A 22,823-nucleotide genomic window follows, 5' to 3' on the forward strand; every position below is an offset into this window, starting at 1 on the left:
GGTTTCATCTCTTATGTTACTGCGTAGGCTAATTAAAATGGCTTCTTTGTTATGTTAAATGCTGAGAAAGTCCTCCCACTATCAGTTTGTTGAATCACGTTACTGATAAGAAGATGTTATAAACCAATTAGGATAGTTGTTATGTTTTTGGTGTATCTGTAAGATATTGTATGCGCGGGTTTTTTGGGGGAGAAGGCGGGAGAGAGAGACAGAGGATGGACCAGGTGCTGTGAGTCCGCTAACGGGGTCGGACCCCGAGCGGGGCGTTCGGCGAGGAGAGGAGACGGAGACGGACTCGTGTGGAGCGTCTAGTCGACCACCGTTGTTGGTCCCAGGCGGCCGGTCGAGGTGGTCCGAGGGGTCACAGGGTGAAGAAGAAGGGTCCTGAGCTCCAACTGTTTGTGCACGAAGAGACTGAACTTTGATAAGTGTGGCGCCTTTTATTTTCCTTTTATATTTTATTCTCTATTAATTATATAGTTCCAGTAATATCTATAAACTGTAAATCATTTAATCGTATCTGGTGTATTTGGGCGGGGTGGGGTACATCACACAGCATCCATACAAACTAATTACCCAGTTTGGCGGGGCCGAGGGCTGTTTCCCTAGACGACAGCGAGCCGAGCGACCCTGAGGCTGGCCAGGGGGGACTACAAATAAATAAATGAATGAATGAATGAATAGACAGACAGACAAACAATTAATTAATTAATTCTAAGAGCATGAGTTGTAGAGTCCTTGGAAGTGAGTCCATAGGTTATGGAATCAGTTCAGTGTTAAGGTGAGTGAAGTTATCCCGCTGGTTTAGGAGCCTGATTGTTATATAACTGTTCCTGAACTGCTGGGATGGGACCTAAGGCTCCTGTACCTCCTTCCCAATGTAAATAACAAGAAGGGGAACATTACCTATATGGTTGGGGGTTCTTGATGCTTTCTTCTGACAGTACTCCTCGTCAATGTGCTCAATGGCAGGGCTGGGCAGCATCCAGTACTTTTGTAGGCTTTTATATTATTGGACATTGGTGTTTCCATATGAGGGCATGATGCAACCAGTCAGGATACTCTCCACTGTATACCTATAGAGGTTTGTGAAGTCTCACTGTTGAATTGGATGATAGACTGACACCCTGTCAGACAATGGGTGCAAAAGATGTAACAGAGAAGGGACACCAGCAGTGGAGATGTGCCTATCGTTTCAAAGTTTACCCAGACATCATCGCATTGCTGCTTGTGGGAGCTTGCGTGTGCAATTGATGCTGGGTTTTCACAGCAGCAACGTTGCTTCAAGTCATCGTTTGCAAGGGCTTTGTGAAGTACCGAGGTTGTGTGAAGGCACATTGGCCCTCGTGAATTAAAATACTGAATACAGGAGTGGGGATGCAATGTTGAAGCTGTACAAGGTGTTGGTGAGGCTAAATTTGGAGCTTTGTGTACCGTTCTGGTCACCTACCTACAGGAGGATTTCAATAAGTTTGAACGAGCGCAGAGAAAGTCCACGAGCATGTTGCTGGGACTTGAGGACCAGAATGTTAGGGAATGGTTGAGTAGATTAGGTCTTTATCCCATGAGCTTAGGAAAATGAGGGGAGAATTGATAGATGAAGATGAAATTATGAGGGGTATAGATCGGGTGAATGCAAACAGGAATTTTCCGCTCAGATTGAGCAAGATTAGAACTAGAGGTTAAGGTGAGATATTTAAGGAGAACCTGAGGGGGAACTTCTTCACTCAGAGGGTAGCAAGAGTGTGGAGCACGCTGCCTGCGGAGGTGGTGCTCGCAAGATGCAGGTTCGATTTCAACATTGAAGCTGTGTTTGGATAAGTACATGGATGGGAGAACTATGGTCCAGATGGGACTGGGCAGAATAATAGTTTGGCACGGATTAGATGCCTTCAAGAGAACCACAAGCTCCTCATGGTTTGGAAGCTTGTGTGCCTCAATGACCCGGAGAGCTTTGCTGGCTGGAGTCAGGGCCTTGTGCTTTGGCTCTTGGTAGGGTCACCCATGCCAAGCAGGTCAAAGGGTAGAGGCCAGACTAAGAGTGGTCCACCAGTCCTCCAGGTTTGGGGACTCAGCTCAGGGTGAGAAACACTGACTGATAAAACACAACTGTTAGTGGAACAGCAATGTAGGATCCTTCTACATCTGAGTGTGACGGTATTCCCCAGTCTACACCCAGGACTTGTACGACCGACAGTAGTGAAAACCGAGAGAAATCTACTGACATGACGAAGGAAGCCCTGAACACCCCAGAGATGGAGGACCTTCACTGCTGCCCTAAACACCAGCGGCGTAACGGGCAGTAGGTAGTTATGGATTAGAAGAGCCAAAGGCCTTGTGTTTGTGTTTGTGTTTGTGCTATGACTCTAAGGAATTACTCAAATTCAAATCTTACACTTCTTGAGCCAGCTAGCATAAGAAACTTCTTTATATAAAGGTGGAAAGTCCAAAGTTCAAAGCAAAATTTCACCACATACAACCCTGAGATTCTTTTTCCCGCGGGCATATTTAGCAAATCTATAGAACAGTAACTGTAAACAGGATCAAACTGTGCATATACAAATATAAATAAATAGTGATAAATAATGAGAGCATGAAATAACAAGATAAGTCCTTAAAGTAAGATCATTGGTTGTGGGAGCACCAGAAATAGAGTAAACGTAGTTATCCCCCTTTTGTTCAAGAACCTGATGGTTGAGGGGTAGTAACTGTTCTTGAATCTGGTGGTGCCAGTCCTGAGGCTCTTGTACCTTCTACCTGATGGCAGCAGCAAGAAGAGAGCACGGCCTGGGGTGGTGCGGATTTTTAATGATGGATGCTGCTTTTCTACGGCAATGTTTCATGCAGATGTGCTCAGTGGTTTGAAGGGCCTTACCCGTGATGTACTGGGCTGAATCCATTACCTTTTGTAGGATTCTCCATTCAAAGGCCTTGGTGTCCCCTATACCGGGCCATAATGCAGCCAGTCAGCACACTTTCCACCACACACCCATAGAAGTTTGCCAAGGTTTTCGATGGCATGCCAGATCTCCGCGGACTCCTGGGGAAGTAGAGGAGCTGTTGTGCTTTCTTTGCAACTATATGGGTCCAGGATGGGTCCTCTGAGATAGTGACACCCAGGAATTCAAAGTTCCTGAACCTCTTCACCTCTGGTCCTCCGACACGTTTCAAAGGTTTCAAAGGTACATTTAATGCCAGAGAAATGTATATAATATACATCCTGAAATGCTTTTTCTTCTCAACCATCCAGGAAAACAGAGTATCAACGTGAATCATTAATAGATATCCCTCTAAGGGAAAGCCTAGAACCGAAATAGAGACAACTTGAACTATGTTACTAACTAAAAACTTTTCTTCTTCTTCTTTTTTGAGTTTTTACAGCAGTTAACATCCACATTGTTGCATTGCTGCCATCTTCAGGATTTATTGTTCTTCAATGTCCATTCACTTTAAAGCCGTCCTTCCAGTCCTGTCGCCCTTAAATAACTAAACAACCCCTGATCACTCTCCCCACATTCCAATAAACCTTTAACACTGTTCTCTACCAGTCCTATTTTGCATCATTGTTGTAACATTTGTTGCCTTTCCTGTGCAAATTTCCAGCATGAAATAAGGATATGCTCTACTGTTTCAGTCTCCTGAAATAGATCGCAAAAACCTGTTGGATGCTTATTAATGATGGCCGGAGTTCCATTAAGGTTGCTGTAGAACTGCAAAAACTTTTCTGATAAGACTTTTAGAACAGTCTCTGTCCCTTCTCTTTTATGCAGTATCCGACAGAGAACTAAGAGAGATGACATTTTACATCCTCTAAAATGATGAGTGCCCAGAGCATTGAAAATCCTTTACATGACTTTCCTTTGTAGGGGTGTTAACAATCCAATAGGGCAGGTTCAGTGAGAGGCTTTGATTCATGTTCACTGAGATGATGTGAATCCATTTATGAGGCGATCTTTAATATTTCAGTCAGGCATGCACTGCCCTTACAGGAAATGAAACTTCTTTATCACAAATCTCAGGATGAGAAAGAAAGAAGCTTCAACATTACAAATAAGAAAGCAAATAATAAGTCAACTTCCTGAAGAATGGTTATCTTCCAGTCAGTTCGTTGACAAACCAATATCTGTTGCCCAGGCTTCAGTCTACTGCTGACAACAAGGGTCAATATATGACATCTCACATTACTCCATGTGTCAATCTATTAACCACTCAGGTCTATGCAGCGGCTGTCTGCATTTATAGTAAATTGCAAAATATGGAATTCAGAGGTAGTAAATGCTGTTTTTTTTCAGTCAATTTGCAGTCCATGGTTACTCTCCGAGTAATTTCTCTCTGCCATCTGTTCCCAGTCTCCTGACATTGGTCGGGTGAAAGCAGAATTAAATATGGGAACCTCTGGGAAAAGAGCATGATTAGTCTGCGTGGATTCGGCAGGACAAACCATCCTTTCATAAGGTCTTGGCGTAATCTCTTACTTACTTACTGCCTTTTACCCTGCTGGCATTTAGGGCAGTAATGAAGATCCTCCATCTCTGACAGTGTTCAGGGCTTCCCTCATCATGTCAGTCACTCAGTTTTCACTACTGTCAGTCATGCAAGTTCTGGGTGGAGACTCAGGAATACCGTCGCACTCAGATGTAGAAGGGTTCTTCATTGCTGCTTCCGTAACAGTTTTGTTTGACCAGTCAGGGTTGTTAGCCCTGAGCTGAACCTGAACCAGGAGGACCGGTGGACCACACTTAGACTGGCCTCTACCCTTTGACCTGTTCGGCCAAACAAGACCCAAAGTATAAAGCCCTGACTCCACCCAACGTAGCTCTCCAGGTCATTGAGGTACGCAAGACTCCAAACCCAAAGATAAGGTTGTGGTCCTCTTGGAAGGGCACAACCTCTGCCCATTCCCAAACATCCCCACTTTCCTTGACTCCCATCATGTCCAACGAGCAATGCAGTGTCTCTTGGGAACAGAGAATTCCAGGGATTTCTAAATGCAAGTGAAGAAATTTCTCCTCCTCCCCGTCCATTTTTCCAATCTTTTATCCGATGATATTCAAACTACTTTTATCAAAGTATGCGTGCTGTGATTCATCTTACCACAGGTAGCCCTTGCTTCTAGACTCACTAGCCAGAGGAGAAGACATCTTTGCATGTACATCATCAAGCCATCCCTGGACCTTGCACACTTCCATGAGGTAACCTCAGATACTTCCAGACCATTGTACTCAATCTCTTGTTGTGCCGCACTCTACTGTTCTATGCACAATGGCCACCTTATTGGGTACCTCCTGTCCTATTAAAGTGGTCTCTGAGTGTGCGCTCGTGGACCTCTGCTGCTGGAGCTCGTTCACTTCAAGGTTCGATTGTGCGTTCAGAGATACTCGTCTGCACGCCACTATTGTCACGCTTGGTTGTTTGAGAGACTGTCGCCTTCCTGTCAGCTTGAACCAGCCTGGACCTTCCTCTCAGACCCATTAATGTTATTAACAAGGTGCTTTTTCCCACGGAACTGGATTTTTTTGTTTGTTTTTTGTACTTTTTGTAAACTTTAGAGACTGTTGTGCATGAAAATCCCAGGGGATTAAGTAGTTTCTGAGATACTCAAACCACCCCGTCTGACACCAACAATCATTCCATGGTCAAAGTCACTTAGATCACATTTCTTCACCATTCTGATGTTTGGGCTGAACAACAACTGAACCTTTTGACCATGTCTGCATGCTTCTATGCATTGAGTTCCTGCCACATTCCTCTCAAAGTCCAACCCTACATCCCTATCGTGAGAGGTGGAAATGGGTAAAGCCGGCCAACAAGACACTGGTGGAGCTGTATAGGCCAACCCCTGTACATTGGATGCAATGGATTACGGAAGCGTTGATGATCTCCAGCCATACCATTGACTTCAGAGGGCGATGGAGACGGGAGATCATCAAAGGTCTATGGTCTTCTGGGAGCTAAGGACCCAAGTAGGTCAGTAAATACAGCCACATGATTGGCTGATTAGTTGTTTGCGTTAACGAGTAGGTGTACAGGTGCACCTAATACAGTGGCCACTGACTCTACATTCTATTGATGATTGGTTATTGGTTATTGGTAATTCCTGCTTCATATCCATATCATGAGGACAAGACAATGAAGCTTGGGTCTGCAATTCCACTGATGGGGACCAATGGAAGGAGGAAACACCCCTTGGCCATGTCTTCTGAGCCTATTTGAATACAATAATGCTCTTGCTTCATGGGGAGATAGAATTTTGTTTTGCCTGAACTGCTAATTCCACTGACAGTGACCACACTCAGTCCTACCACTTAGCCCGTGTCCTGCATCAAATGTTGCTCCAGCTATTCATCCATTTTGCAATGACTTTGTGCTTGAATATTTCATCCCAGTGATATTAAACCTCATTCTAATTCTGATTCATTCAAAATGTGTTGATATGGATACGTAGATGGGAGAGATTTAGAGGGCAATGAACCAAATGCAGGCATATGGGATTCGCTCAGGTGGGCACACTGGTTGGCATGGATGAGATGGGCTGAGGGTCTGTTTCCGTATTGTAATCCTGTATCTCACTCTCTCTCCATCTTTCTCTCTCCCTATCTCTCTTGCTCTCTCCATTTCTCCCTCTCTCCCTCTCTCTCCCTATCTCTCTATCTCTCCTGTCTTGCCATCTCTCTCCCTTGCTTTCTCTCTCTCCATCTCTCTCTCTTCCTCTCTCCCCATTTCTCTTGCTCTCTCCATTTCTCCCTTTCTCCCTTTCTTTCTCCATCCCTCTCTCTCTCTATCCATCTCTCTATTATGACACTGGTGACTGTTTTACTAAATTAATTCCATATTATTTAAATTCCGGTGGGAACTTGATCTCAGGATACTCATCCAGTCACTTACCAAGCAAAGCCACCGCCGTGACGGTGTATCTTTAATTGAGGTGCTGCTAATTAAGAAGCGCAGATCTGCTGCTGCCAGCCATTTCATTAGCTGGATCAGAGGTTCATTCATTAGTGTGTAGTAACCAGTCTGAGCAGCAGCAGAGGGATTAGTACTTGTCCTTGGGGCTCCCGTAGCTGATTATTCATCACTTCATATTGGTTATTTTAGAATGAAGAGAATGACGTCGCGCATTGGGGATGAGATTGCAGGCTCCTTTGAAAAAAATATTTCTCTGCTCAAGGACATCTTCTATTCTGCAATTATCAGACACCCTTTATTGGACCTCTGATCTGCCCAAAGGTGAACTCAGAATCAGAATCTGGTTTATTATCACCAGCATGCGACGTGAAATTTGTTAACTTAGCAGCCGCAGTTCAATGCAATACATAATACAGACGAGAAGTAAAATAATAAATAAAATAAAATAATAATAATAAATTAATCAATTACAGTATACATGAATAGATTAAAAAGTGTGCAAAAGTCAGAAATACTGTATTTTTTTTTTAAATGAGGTAGTATCCAAGGGTTCAATGTCTGTCTAGGAATCAGATGGCAGAGGGGAAGAAGCTGTTCCTGAATCGCTGAGTGTGTGCCTTCAGGCTTCTGTACCTCCTACCTGCTGGTAACAGTGAGAAAAGGGCATGCCCTGGGTGCTGGAGGTCCTTAATAACGGACGCTGCCTTTCTGAGACCCCTGAAGATGTCCTGGGTACTTTGTAGGCAATTACCCAAGATAGCGCCAACATCTCACAAGGTTTCTCTCTGTAGCCCTTGCACTCTTTTTACCTACCTTGACTGTGTTTTCTCTTCACGATATTCTGCATCGAGAATCACAATCAGCTTTTTTTTAAATCACAGGCGTACGCTTAGTGGACACTTTAAATTCTTGGATGTTACTATTTCAGAGGATCAGTCTGCACCCAGCACATTAGTACAATTGCAAACAAGCACGGCAAACTTGTGTGGTGGAGAGTATATTGACTGGCTGCATTACAGCCCGGTATGGAAACACCAATGTGTTTGAACAGAGAATTCTACAAAAGGCAGCGGATTCAGCCCAGTACATCACGGGTAAAGCCCTCCCAACCACTGAGCACATCGACATGAAATGCTGTTGTAGAAAAGCAGCATCCATCATCAAAGATCCTCACCACCCAAGCCGTGCTCTCTTCTTGCTGCTGCCATCAGGTAGAAGGTACAGGAGCCTCAGGACTGGCACCACCAGCTTCAAGGACAGTTACAACCCCTCAACCATCAGGCTCCTGAACAAAAGGGATAGCTGCACTCATTTGCCCTATCATTGTGGTGTTTCCACAACCAGTGATCTCACTTTAAGGATTCTTTATCTTGTTATATCATGTTCTTGTTACTTATTGCTATTTATTTATATTTGTATTTGCACAGTTTGTTGTCTTCTGCACTCTGGTTGATCTTTCATTGATCCTGTTACAGTTACTATTCTATAGATTTGCGAGTATGCCCACAGAAAAATGAATCTCAGGGTTGTATGTGGTGACATATACTGTATGTCATCATCATCATCAGGTGCCGAGCCCAGTTTGAGCTTTGACTGCCATGGCCCACACACTCCTGTTTTGGGTCAAGTGGATCAATTCATTGGTATTCATTTCCAGTTCTCTGGCTGCTGTCTCCATCATCATTTGTCTTTGTCTTCCTCTTGCTTTCTTCCCTTCAATCTTTCCCATAATTACCGTGCATTCTAACTCCTCTTTCCTAATCACATGTCCAATGAAGTTACGTTGCCTTTTCATGGTCTCATACATTATTTCTCTTTTTGTGTTTGCTCTGTTCATGACATCCTCATTAGATATTCGTTTTGTCCATGATATTCTTTGCATCCTCCTCAAAACTCACATCTCTGCTGCTTCAATTCATTTTCTCATGTTACTAGATATTGTCCAACATTCTGAGCCATACATATTGTATGTACTTTGATAATAAAGTTTACCTTGAACTTTTTAATTTTGATCTTTTGAACTTTATTAGGCCACTGAGTGTATGTTTGTGGTCTTCTGCTGCTGCAGTCCTTCCCTTTCAATATTCAATATGTTGTGCATTCAGAGATGCTCTTCCGCACACCACTGTTGTAACATGTGGTTATTTAATTTACTGTCACCTTCCTGTCAGCTTGAACCAGTCTGACCATTCTCCTCCGACCTCTCTCACTAACAAGGCATTTTCACCCACAGAATTGCCACTCACCAGAATTTTTTTGTTTGTTTTTTGCACCATTCTCTATAAACTCTAGAGACTGTTGTGTCTGGAAATCCCAGGAGAACAGTCGTTTCTGAGATACTCAAACCACCCTGTGCGGCACCAACAATCACTCCACAGTCAAAGTCACCTAGAGCACATTTCTTTCCCTATTCTGATGTTTGGTCTGAACAACAACTGAACCTCTTGACCATGTCCGCGTGCTTTTGTGCATTGAGTTGCTGCCATGTGATTAGCTGATTAGATATTTGTATTAATGTACCTAATAAAGTGGCCACTGAGTGTAGGTCATGTAATTTGTTTTATAGTAGCAGTACAGTGCAATACATTTAAAAAGCTATAAATTACAATAAGTATATATATTAACTTATTGAAATTTATAGCTTTTAGATATATAGTGATGCTCTGAGGGGTGGGGGTGTGGTTGACAGCCCACCCCTGTTTTTCTAATGACCAGTACTGTTTATTGTTCTTGTGTTAAAATGCTTTTGTGGGATTACGGTGGGAAGTTCCAGTTCATTTATTGTTACATTTTAGCTTGGGTTATTTGCTTGTGTATTTGTGGGTCACCCTAACTGTAACCGGGGTGTGTGATGATCACCTCCCCGGTCTGTATGAGACTGGTTGGGTTCACTCTCCGGGGTCATGGTGAACGGTCTGTTTTGTGTTTATCACTATAAAATGGTTGTTGATTTAACAAGCTTTCTCGTCTGTCAATATGGACCAAATGCTCGCCACTATGTAGATAGGGCCAGCTGGCGGTGTAGTGGCATCAGCACTGGACTTCAAGGCAGATGGTCGTGAGTTCGTACCCAGCCGGGTCCCAACCTGGGCAGCAGCAGTATCTGTGCGGAAGAAAGGCCTGGCAATCTACTTCCATATCTTGCCGTGAAAACCCTATGGACCCAATGGTCCGTGAGCTCACGAAGAGTCGGACTTGACTAAAAAAACGACTGAACAACAACAAATATACATTAAAAAATTAAATTAAATTTTAAAAAAAGAGAGCAAAGAGATACTGCCTGACCTGCTGAGTTCCCCCAGAATTTTGTGTGCGCTGTTCCTGCTGATGGAAACTTAAACCGGATGGGCTTTATTTTACACTATCTTCACCATTAACATTGCATTCTTAATTCCATGTTTAATATCATACACTAAATAAGTTCTCCAGCTGCCGTGATGGGGTGTAATGAACCAAGTATTCACTTTCTTCGACTTCTTTAAACATACGAAATCAGACCTGTAAATACCTCTGAACAAGCAGTAATAAACCTTAGCTCCCCCGCACGTGCATCATCAGTCCGCAACTGTTGGGATGCAGACTACACCGCGCTGGAAGTAGGTGAGTTTCAGTCTGACGGTAATCCAGAGCTGCTGCTGTCTCTGCAGCAGGCTGGGCTGCCACACACTGGCTGCTTCAGGTACCTACAGCTGCTGGCACTGATTTCAGATGGGCACAGAGCGAACTGGGAGAGCCGGGACTTCATGTTCACAGACATTCAAAGCTCTAACTCTGCTGGTCTGTGAAACCCCTGGTTAGACCATGCGTGGAATATCCTGTTCAGATCTGTTTGCCTCATGTGGAAGAAAGATGCAGAAGGCTCAGGTGGCGACGAGAGGGCGTGCAGGAGTGAGATATGCCAGCTCGTGGAAAGGTGCCGCAGCAACAACCTGGCACTCAACGTCAATAAGACGAAACAGCTGATTGTGGGCTTCCGGAAGGGTAAGACGAAGGAACACATACCAATCCTCATAGAGGGACCAGAAGTGGAGGGAGTGAGCAGCTTCAAGTTCCTGGGTGTCAAGATCTCTGAGGATCTAACCTGGTCCCAACATATCGATGCAGTTATAAAGAAGGCAAGACAGCGGCTATACTTTATTAGGAGTTTGAAGAGATTTGGCATGTCAACAAATACACTCAAAAACTTCTATAGTTGTACCATGGAGAGCATTCTGACAGGCTGCATCACTGTGTCTGGTATGGAGGGGCGACTGCACAGGACCGAAAGAAGCTGCAGAGGGTTGTAAATCTATCTTGGGTACTACCCAGGACGTCTTTAGGGAGCGGTGTCTCAGAAAGCCATGCCCTTTTCTCACTGTTACCATCAGGGAGGAGATACAGAAGCCTGAAGGCACACACTCAGCGATTCAGGAACAGCTTCTTCCCCTCTGCCATCCAATTCCTAAATGGACATTAAATCTTTGGACTCTACCTCACTTTTTTAAAAACAGTATCTTTTTTTTTGCACGTTTTTTGTAATCTATTCAAAATATGTAATTGATTTACTTGTTTATTTATTATTATTTTTTTTTCTCTGCTAGATTATGTATTGCATTTGTTACGTACCCCGTAACTGGGTTGCCAAACCAGCAGAAATGGATCACTCAGTTGGAGTCTGGAGTACTAGAACTAAGAAAGTTTTATTAAAGAAACAAGCAACACAGTAATCGAAAGGATAATAAATGCAACAATTCAACAATGATAACCACACATGTGCACAGAATTAAGATAACAGCATCAATCAAGCTCTATCGTTGTCTAGGGGTAAATGACCAATTTCAAAATGACTCAAAGTTCAGTCCAGTTTGTAGTTCAGTTCGCAGTAATCGTTGCCATGGCGATGGACAAGGTCGGGGAAGAGAGAGACAGAATAGGAACAACTGATCATTCAGAACACTGCTTCACTCACAGACTAGCGGGATGGCTCACAAACAGCTTTTGGGCAGGTCCTTGGTGATGTCACCTGAGGTCACCGACTGTGACCCCTCCTCCAGATGCGGTCGATCCTCTGCAGTGAACCCGGCACCCAGGCAAGGGCGGACACACACCGGGTTCCCGCTGATCGTACCTTTCCACCCTTGTCGTTGTCTGGGACTTCTCACCCACTCGTGAGAAGCGCACCGCTTCCAGGGTCTCGTTACCTCGGGTGGCGTGTGTGTCTGTCTTAGCGAACCTGTCCCTTTTTATCCCCCTGCTGGGGTATCGCCTGTCCATCACTTCAAACAGTTCAGGGCTCAAAGGGGGGAGCCGCTCCAGACAGCTCTTCCTCCCACATCCCTTCATTACACATCTCCAGACGCTGCTCCATTGTTCCTTATCTCTCCTTCCCCTGAGGGCAGGTGGCAGACCAACTGCTGATGCCACTGATGCTAGCCCAGGCCAGCAAACATCTTAATTTTATGTGTATTCTCGTAACACTTCCCCCCTTTAAGGATTTTTACCGGGAGGTAAAAATTACAAACATGACTACATTATCTGATACATACACAATATACATCTTTAACAGTTATTTAGCTAATACAGAGAATTTGAAGCTGTCAACACCTTGTCAGACAGTCATCACATTTTCTGTTCCTTTTACACGTGTTATTAATAATCCCTTAGACCAGGCTCCAACTCAGCAAACTTCATAGTGGCCAAAAACACTGATGAATTGCGACCAATATAACCTCTCATTTGGTTTTGTCCCGGACCACAATAACAAGGGTCGTCCCATTCCGACTCAATTTTCCCTCGCAAGGGCTTAGTAGGAGGGGGACGGGTATTGACCGCAGAGTTATTGCAAAACTTCCTGCAGTACCCCACCATCTCCAAAAGCCTTCTGAGGGCCCTCTTGTCTGTCGGGGTTGGGAGGTCAGCGATAGCCTGCACTGTAGCTTGCATCACTGCCAGCTGCCCCTGTGTCACCACAATTCCCAGGTAAGTGACATTCGTGTGGCCGAATTCATTTTTTCCAAGGCTCACTATCACGCTGGCTTCAGACAGCCGTATTAAATTGCCAATACACACCTCTGTGTTCATCAGCCCTTTAGTCACTGAATTACTCGAAAAATATGGGTGTTGTTTGCTTGGCCGCCCTATTGTAACCGACATAACCCAACGTCCCAGTTCTTTGCATTTCCTCGGGACAATCAAACACATGGGTGCGAGTCGTTTTATTACTCCTTCGGGGATTAAGGGAGAGACCTTATCAGTAGACCTGGCCAAAACAATAGCCTTCTCCCATCTGACCGATCCCATCCTAATCTTTTCAAAATGGTTTTTTTCTCTTAGCAGGGGGCCCCTCGCTTCATTGATTTCCACGCTAACACCGACTAGGTTTGTTAGCATATCAAAAGCCGGTGACCGTCTCAGTTCCCGTCTCAGTTCGCGTCGGTCATGATCAATAACATTTTTCCCCCTGGGCAGCCGGTAAATCTCTTTCATGATTCCACCAACTGTTTCCTCCAGCACCGCAAAATGTCCACCGGGGGGTACCTCGTGGGCCATGTTAAAAACCTCATCCCCATAACTCTTTTGCACCACCCCCCACTCCTCATCTGCGGATGCTGTACTTGATTTCCCTTTCTTCCTTAGCACCTCCTTATCCGCACAATAGCTTGTCAAGGCTGTGTCAGAGAGAGCGGTCTCGGCAAAAACCATCAGCCCCTCGTCTCGCTCCTGCGTCTGCACAAATTCTTTCCCGGCTACTGCTACGTCCGTCCCAGCTCCCTCACTACCACTTATCTCACTACACCCTGTCTCATACAAGGTTGGCAGAAATGTTTCAGCCAAATTCACCATCGCGGGCGGGGCCTCCATGCTGGCAGGCTGACCCGTCAATCTCACGACTGGGAACACGATTCCTCCGGCGATGTCATTACCGAGCAAGACTTCCACGTCTTTCATCGGTAATTCGGACCTCACCCCGATCGTGACTAGTCCAGAGACCAGGTTGCTCTGTAAATGTATCTGGTGCAAAGGGACTGACTCTGTCCCTTCCCCAACACCTTTGACCTCTACCTCCCCAGTCTGGGTCTCTGAGCTAAACTCTAATACACTCTTCAGTATTAGTGACTGACACGCTCCCGTGTCTCTCCAGATCCGCACTGGAACTGGTTTTAACCTCTCCTTCACTGACACCAGTCCGGCCGAGATAAACCTCTCGCGCCCTTCCTGGACTTTTTCAGACCTGTCCTTCCCTAGCGGTTCGCTTAACAGCTCAATACAGCCATTCCAAATTTCCGCCTTTCCTTTCCCCGTCTCTTTCCTTGGGGCAAAGCACCTGGACGCAAAGTGTCCGACTTTCCCACAATTATAACAGACGACCCCAGGAGACTTCCTACCAGACTGCTCCCGGTCTACCTTATCCTTTTCACTAGTCCCCGGCTTACTTTCTGACTTTTCCGGTGGACTCTCCCCGCCGTCCTGACTACCCTTCTGGTAGCCTTTACTCGGGGCAACCTTCATTTTATGCGTCAACGCATACTCATCCGCTAACTTAGCAGTTGCGGCTAACGTGGCTGCCTCTTTCTCATCGAGGTAGGGTCTCATACCCTCAGGGACACAACCTTTAAACTGCTCAATCAGAACCAGTTGCAGCAGTCTGTCATAATCCCCCTCTACCCCTTTCGAGGCGCACCAACGCTCACAATATGTTTGCATCTCACGAGCAAACTCCAAATACGTGCGGTCCCACCGCTTCCTCGCATTCCGGAACCTCTGCCGGTATGCCTCCGGGACCAACTCATAAATCCTGAGGATGGCCTCCTTCACCACCTCATACTTCTGGGCATCTTCCGCGGATAAAGCTGAGTAAGCTTGTTGGGCTTTCCCTTTCAGTACACTCTGAAGTAAGACAACCCACTTATCCCTCGGCCATTCCTGACTTATAGCTACTTTTTCGAAGTGGAGAAAGTACCGATCCACATCGGTATCGTCAAATGGGGGAACCAGCCTAACCTCCTGGGTCGCCCGGAACCCTCCACCTTGGTTCGGCACGAGCCCCTGCTCGGCCCTTATCTTTAACTTCTCCAGCTCAAATTCCCTTTCCCTCTGTTTCTCCTCTCTCTCCAACTGTCTTTCTCTCTCTTGCCTTTCTACCTCTTTCTCTCTCTCCCGCCTTTCTAACTCTCTCTCTTTCTCCTGCCTTTCTAACTCTCTCTCTTTCTCCCGCCTTTCTAACTCTCTCTCCTGCCTTTCTAACTGCTTCTCTTCGTGTTCTAACTGCCGTACCCGGAACTCGTGCTCGAGTCTCAGTTTTTCAAGCTGTACCTGTACCGCGTCTCCAGCAGGTTTTTCAATAGACACCTCCCCCAGCTCACCTTGGGGAAACACACCTTTAGATACATAGTGCTCTACTATAGCTCTGTGTATCTCCTCTCTCCTCATTGTCGACTTCACCTTAGCAAGATTCACCCGTTTGGCCACAGCTATCAATTCCGATTTCCTGGCATCCTCTAATGCCTCCAAGGTCGGCGCCTTTATAAATTCTTCAACCTCCATTTCTGCTGTTTGTCTTTTCTTTCTTTCGGGAATTTTAACCCAATCAATTTACTCCGTCCCAAATTTAGCGTTCAAAATCGCGGACGAGAACCCCACTTATGTTACGTACCCCGTAACTGGGTTGCCAAACCAGCAGAAATGGATCACTCAGTTGGAGTCTGGAGTACTAGAACTAAGAAAGTTTTATTAAAGAAACAAGCAACACAGTAATCGAAAGGATAATAAATGCAACAATTCAACAATGATAACCACACATGTGCACAGAATTAAGATAACAGCATCAATCAAGCTCTATCGTTGTCTAGGGGTAAATGACCAATTTCAAAATGACTCAAAGTTCAGTCCAGTTTGTAGTTCAGTTCGCAGTAATCGTTGCCATGGCGATGGACAAGGTCGGGGAAGAGAGAGACAGAATAGGAACAACTGATCATTCAGAACACTGCTTCACTCACAGACTAGCGGGATGGCTCACAAACAGCTTTTGGGCAGGTCCTTGGTGATGTCACCTGAGGTCACCGACTGTGACCCCTCCTCCAGATGCGGTCGATCCTCTGCAGTGAACCCGGCACCCAGGCAAGGGCGGACACACACCGGGTTCCCGCTGATCGTACCTTTCCACCCTTGTCGTTGTCTGGGACTTCTCACCCACTCGTGAGAAGCGCACCGCTTCCAGGGTCTCGTTACCTCGGGTGGCGTGTGTGTCTGTCTTAGCGAACCTGTCCCTTTTTATCCCCCTGCTGGGGTATCGCCTGTCCATCACTTCAAACAGTTCAGGGCTCAAAGGGGGGAGCCGCTCCAGACAGCTCTTCCTCCCACATCCCTTCATTACACATCTCCAGACGCTGCTCCATTGTTCCTTATCTCTCCTTCCCCTGAGGGCAGGTGGCAGACCAACTGCTGATGCCACTGATGCTAGCCCAGGCCAGCAAACATCTTAATTTTATGTGTATTCTCGTAACACATTGAACTGCTGCTGCTAAGTTAACAAATTTGACATCACATGCCGGTGATAATAAACCTGATTCTGATTCTGATATTTCTCTATCTATCCGTCTATTTATTGAGATACTGTGTGGAATAGGCCCTTTGAGCCATGCTGCCCAGTGACCCCCGATTTAATCCTAGCCTAATCATGGGACAATTGACAATGATTAACCTACCAAACGGTAGGTCTTTGGACTGTGGGAGGAAGCCCACACGGTCAGAGGGAGAACATACAAGCTCCTTACAGGCAGCGGTGGGAATTGAACCCGGGTCGCTGGGACTGTAAAGCGTTGTGCTAACCACTACGCTACCATACTGTGCTGAAGTGGTCTATGTCCTATGCTGTGTTTAGTCACCACCACGAGCCTCTACTCTCTGCCTGGTATTGTATGTTTGAATTGTAGGAAATGTTAACGCAAAATGGCTACCACAGAGGCCCTGCCGTCACCCAGACCCCAAATGTTCTGTCCGTTGAAGAAGAGATTCATTTCAGCAACAAATAATATTCTGACAGATCCCAGTCGTCAAGCAGCAACTGCAAGAGGGAAGGGACCGTTAATATTTTGGGTTGAGACCCTGCGTCGGGGTAGTCTGGAGGTCGAAGCCCAATAGCTGAAGCCTGAAGGCCCGGAGCCAGAGGCCTGTCCTTGTAGTTGGAGGACTGTCTGTGTGTGGGTAGGAGGAAGGAAAGGGGCTTGTTTTCCTGTTGTTGTTTTGTTGCTTGCTGTGTTCTGTGCTGTTCTGCTGAGTATTCAGGGCATACTGTGTTGGCACCGGAATGTGCGGCAATGCCAACCTGTGACACCGAGGTTATGTTGGCTGTTAACGCAAGTGACACACTTTACTGTATGTTTCAATGTACATGTGATAAATACTTGGCTGTGGAGGCTAAGCTGTTGGGTATATTTAAGGCAGAGGTTGACAAATTCTTGATTGGTCAGGGCATGAAGGGATACGGGAAGAAGGCAGGAGATTGGGACTGAGAAGGAAATGGATCAGCCATGATGAAATGGTGAGCAGACTCGATGGGCCAAATGACCTAATTCTCCTCTATCTTGTGTCTTTTTTGTACTAGCCATTATGCCACTGGAATTTAGGGCAGCAGTGAAGACCCTCGATCTCTGGCTGTGCTCATGGCTTCCTTCGTCATGTCAGTAGCTTCCTCTCGGTTTTCACGACTGTCAGTCACGCAAATCCCAGGTGGAAAGTCAGGAATACCATTGCACAGAAGTAGAAGGATTCTTCATTGCTTTTCCGTAACGGTTTTGTTTAGTAATCAGGGTCGTTAACCCTGAGCTGAACCCACATACCTGGAGGACCGTGGAGTACTCTTAGTCTGGCCTCTATGCCCTTGACTTGTTTGGTGTGGGCGGCCCTTCCGGGAGCCAAAGCGCAGACCCCTGACTCCAGCCAACACAGCCCTCTGGGTCATAGAGGGCCACAAGCCTCCAAACCCTATGACGAGGTCGTGGTCCTCTTCGAGGGTATCTTATGGTCTTGTGTTGTGTTCTAAATGAATCTGAATCCAAATGGTTGAAGTTGTTTCACTGACAGGATTTAAACACTTGAATCTCCTCGGCACAGACCGTGTGTTGGGGAAAGGGGTTAACGTGGAAAGGTGTCCACTCTTTGGAGTGGACAGGTTGGATCAGTCTCCTTTTTCCATGCCGAACAAATCTATGTTTCAATAATAATGATTCACTTCCAAGATTCATACTTCTCCTCTCGTGGTAATTACAGATTTTATTCATCGCCTCCACCCTACACCCCCATCACTAACTGACTTTGACAGGCAGCTCCACCATCACTGACATCATCCCTCACTCCTGGTCTCCACCCCACCCCTGACCTTCCCTCTTGTTCTCTCAGCAACTCCTCATTAATCATGTTTTGCCAACACAAGATTCCTCCTGGGTATGAGGAGGAGCTCAAACCTGTCAAACGCGCAGTCAGTCTCTCTCTCTCTCTCTCTCTCTCTCACACACACACACACACAATGTACAGAGACACACGCATACATACACAGAGGTAAAAAACCCCCCAACACTCTCACACAACCAGATCTACACAAATACACATACCAAAATCAACACACAAAACCATAAACACACACTCACAAAATGATGAAATGATGCAGAGGCAAAAGCCCCCCCCCAACACACACACACACACACACACACACACACACACACACACACACACACACTCACGCACACAACCACCCCCCCTCCCAGACTCTGCTGGAAAAACTCAGCAAGGCAGCCAGCATCTATGAAAATGAATAAGAAGTTGATGTTTCAGTCCGAGACCCTTCTTCTGGACTGAGAAGCGTGGGGGAAGATGCCAGAATAAAGAAGTGGGGGAGGGGAAGGAGGCTAGCTGGGAGATGATAGGTGAAGCCAGGCGGGTGGGAAAGGTCAAGGGCTGGAGAGGGAGGAATCTGATAGGAGAGGAGAGTGGACCATAGGAGAAAGGGAAGGAGGAGGGGACCCAGGGGGAGCTGACAGGCAGGTGGGAAGAAGTGAAAAGTCAGAGTCGGGAATAGAGGAAGGAAGGGGAGGGGAAATTTGTTTACCAGAAGGAGAAATAGATATTTGTACCATCTGGTTGGAGGCTACCCAGATGGAATATAAGGTGTTGCTACTCCACCTCCAAATACAGACAGAGGCAAAAGCCCCCAAACACACACACACACTCACTCTATAAACAACCAGATGTACACACACACACACACACACACACACACACCCTCTACAAACAACCAGATGTACACCACACACAAATACACACACCCATATAGACACACACGCATACACAGTAAACAGCAGCTCGAAATCGACGCCATCTACGAACCCCTAAGAGCCAAAGAAACAAGAGCTGATAGAGTTCAAAGGTCAACTGAAAGGGTAGCCAATCAGGACCAAGGGAAGTGAAGGCGGGGGGGGGGGGTTGTGCTATATAAACACGAGCACTCCCAGAGAGAAACACCAGCAACTATGCACTGAGGATGTCACCTCGACTGGCGATGAAACGTCTGCAAACTAATTGCCAAGCTCGGCAAACATCCCAACATCAAATGCCTCAACCCGAGCTACCAATATTCACCACCATCCTAAGGTATAAGGTACCGGGGGCAGGGGTGTTAATCACGACCGGAATATAGGTGATAAGTCAATCGCATCATAACATTTTAAGTAACGTTTGGATATTAAACACACAGCGCATATTTACCCCATGTGAACATATAAAATCATTGCAACACACCAATATCGCTGAATCGGTGGGAGCCCTGGGCTTGTTTTCTTGCAACAAGACGGTCCTTTCGAGGGATGATGGGAGACAGCGATACTCGAAGGGAGTTCCTTATGTCCAGTCTATTCTGCAATTAGTTTTCATTGCATTCATTGCAGAAAACCCCGCTTCGCAGCGATATGATGTTGGAAATGGAAGCAACATTTTCAGTGCTTTCGTAGCTATCTCAGGATATTCAGCCTTGACTTTGATCCAGAATGCCAGCAGAGATGTTATGTCAAACATACTTTTCAGCCCACTGTCACTTGCAAGCTCGAGGAGTTGATCTTCTTCCCACGCTGACATGAATGATTCACCGGAAGCATTCACAAATGGGTCACGGACCCATTCCTTTACACGTCTTGGGGCACTGATGACCTCGCGTGCGTTCAAGTTCAACAGTGAGCATGACAGGGAATGAGGAAAGGTGTAGCTGACTCATATCGTTTCATATCGCCAAATCATATCGTTTCCTCACAGCCTGGTAGCACATGCTTTGCAGCCCGGTACCAGTCAGCAGCCTGGTGGTTGCGGACTGCTGATCTAGAAGGACAGGGCAGGAATAGTGTGGGGGCATCACCAGCCAGCAATTGCCCTCCAAACCACACACCATTCTGACTTGGCAAGGTAATGCTGTTCCCTCACCGTCACTGGGTCAAAATCCTCTACTCTACATACATACTTTGAACTTTGATGTGTTGACCTGGTCACATGCGGATCAGTTGCCATGATGCAGCCAGACAGAATGGTGCATCGATAAAAATTGGTAAGAGTTGATGGGCCATGCTGAGTCTCTTTAGTCTCTCGAGGAAGTAGAGGCGTTGGTAAACTTTCTTGGCCACGGGCACATGATTGCACCCAGGGCAGGCTATTGGTGATGTTCACTGCTTGGAACCTGAAGCATTCAACCTCATCCTCAGCATTATTAATGTTGACAGGAGCTTGTCCAACACCCCATCGCCCTTGCAGAAGTCAATGGTTGGGCCTTTTGTTTGGTTGACATTTCAAAATATATTTCAGAGCGTCAAAGTGCATTTATAATCAAAGTAAGCATGCAGTATACAACCCTAAGATTCATCTTCCCCACAAACAGTCACGGAACAAAGAAATGCCATTGAACCTGTTCAAGAAAACATCAAATACCCAACGGGCAAAAAAAAACAAATTGTGCAAACAGCAAAAAGCGAGCGAACGACACATGGAATGTCAAACATCAAAACAGGAGTATTCCATTTCATTCAGTTCAGCGCCGCAATGCCTCAGAGCCGCTCTTCGCCGAAGCTCCCCAGTCCGCATCGATCACCCTGATAAAACCAATCAAAAACAGCAAAACAAAAGAGTAACCAGAATCCAGGAACACATGCAACATTCAAAGGATTCAAAGTACATTTATTATCAAAGTATGGATGCAGTATACAGCCCTGAGATTCGTCTTCTCCACAGACAGCCACGAAACATAGAAGAACCATGGAACCTGTTTAAGGAAAAACATCAAACGTGAACCTCAAAGTCTCCCAAAGTGAGTCCACAATCTCTCCGATCAATCTTGGTAATGTAGACTTTCCTCCGACAGCAGCTAGCGAGAGGGAGAGGAAGACCAGTCAAACGCAGGCAGGCGGCATCAGACACCTGACCATCCTCCACTCTCGTCCTCGTTGGCTTTAACCATGACCGCACCTCAATCGGAGAGAAGTAATTGAGTCAGTCATGGGCTCATGCCCTGAACACCTCAATCAGAGAGAAGCAATGAAGTCAAAATTGAGGGAAAGGTTGGTTTGACGATTCCGTTTTACGAAGTGGGTCCAACAGCATCCATGTTCCTCCAGGGAAGGTTGTTCCTGACCACAGCATTTATTTCTGCACTCACAACATGCTGGAGGAACTCAGCAGGCCAGGCAGCATCCATGGAAACGATGAGTCATCATTTCGGGCCGGAACCCTTCGTCAGGACTGTAGGATTCTTTCCCTACAGTCCTGACGAAGGGTTCCAGCCCAAAACGTCGACTCATCGTTTCCACAGATGCTGCCCGACCTGCTGAGTTCCTCCAGCGTGTTGTGAGTGTTGCTTTGACCCCAGCATCTGCAGAGTATTTTGTGTTTAGCATTTATTTCTATTGAGATACAGCACAGTAACAGGGCCCTCAGGCCCAGAGAGCCCGTTCCACCCAATCACACTCATGGGACCAAATAACCTACTAAGCCATACATCTTCGGAACGTGGGAGGAGAACGGAAACCCACGCGGTCATGAGGAGAACGTGCAAACTCCTTCCAGACAGCGGAGGGAGTCGAGCCACGTTCACCGGCACTGTGCGGCGTTTCACAACCTGCTACACCACCATCCCGCTACGCTACTCAACCATAATGTTTCACAAAAAAAAAACAAAATGGACTGCTGTGTTTGGCTTCATTAGCTCAGGGAAGGTGTCTGGTTTTGATTTCAAGCAATTGCTACATTCTGTAGGTGATTCTTCCCCGTTCCTGTAAACCACTGCAACCCTCTAAGATATCTGCCGTCTGAAAATTCTGATCTCAATGATTCACTTAGCATCAGAGAATGCATACAAGTATACAACTTGAAATTCTTACTCTTCACAGACGTCCACAAAACAGAGGGAAAAAAACAAAGAATGAATGACAAAAAATGTTAGAACCCCAAAGACTTCCCAAACCCCCCCTCCCACACTCAAGCAGCAGCAGAAAACATCAAGCCACTCCCACACCACCCAGCATCCAAGCAATTGCGAAGCCTCCCGGAAACCATGATCTAAAGACCATCAAAAAAAGTTACTATCCATCCCAACACTTCGACATCTCACAGGGTCTCTCTCTCTTTCTCTCTCTCTCTCTCTCTCTCTCCCCCACCCCTCTCTCTCTCTCTCTCCCTCTCTCTCACGAGGGAGAGAGAGGTTATCCTCCTGCCACAGCGAGAGGGGAGGCCAACATCATCTTCATCATCTTCGAATTTAAATCAATCCTCCATCACCGTGGAGATGCCATTAGTTGATGAGTCTTTAACCTCACTTAGCTAACAGACTCTCTATCGCTCTCTTCTCCAGTAAAATGCTCCTTATATAAAGCGATATACTTTCTTTTCAGCATTGCTTCAAGATTTGATTA

Source organism: Mobula hypostoma, chromosome 28, assembly GCF_963921235.1.
Source record: "Mobula hypostoma chromosome 28, sMobHyp1.1, whole genome shotgun sequence".
Lineage (NCBI taxonomy): Eukaryota > Metazoa > Chordata > Chondrichthyes > Myliobatiformes > Myliobatidae > Mobula > Mobula hypostoma.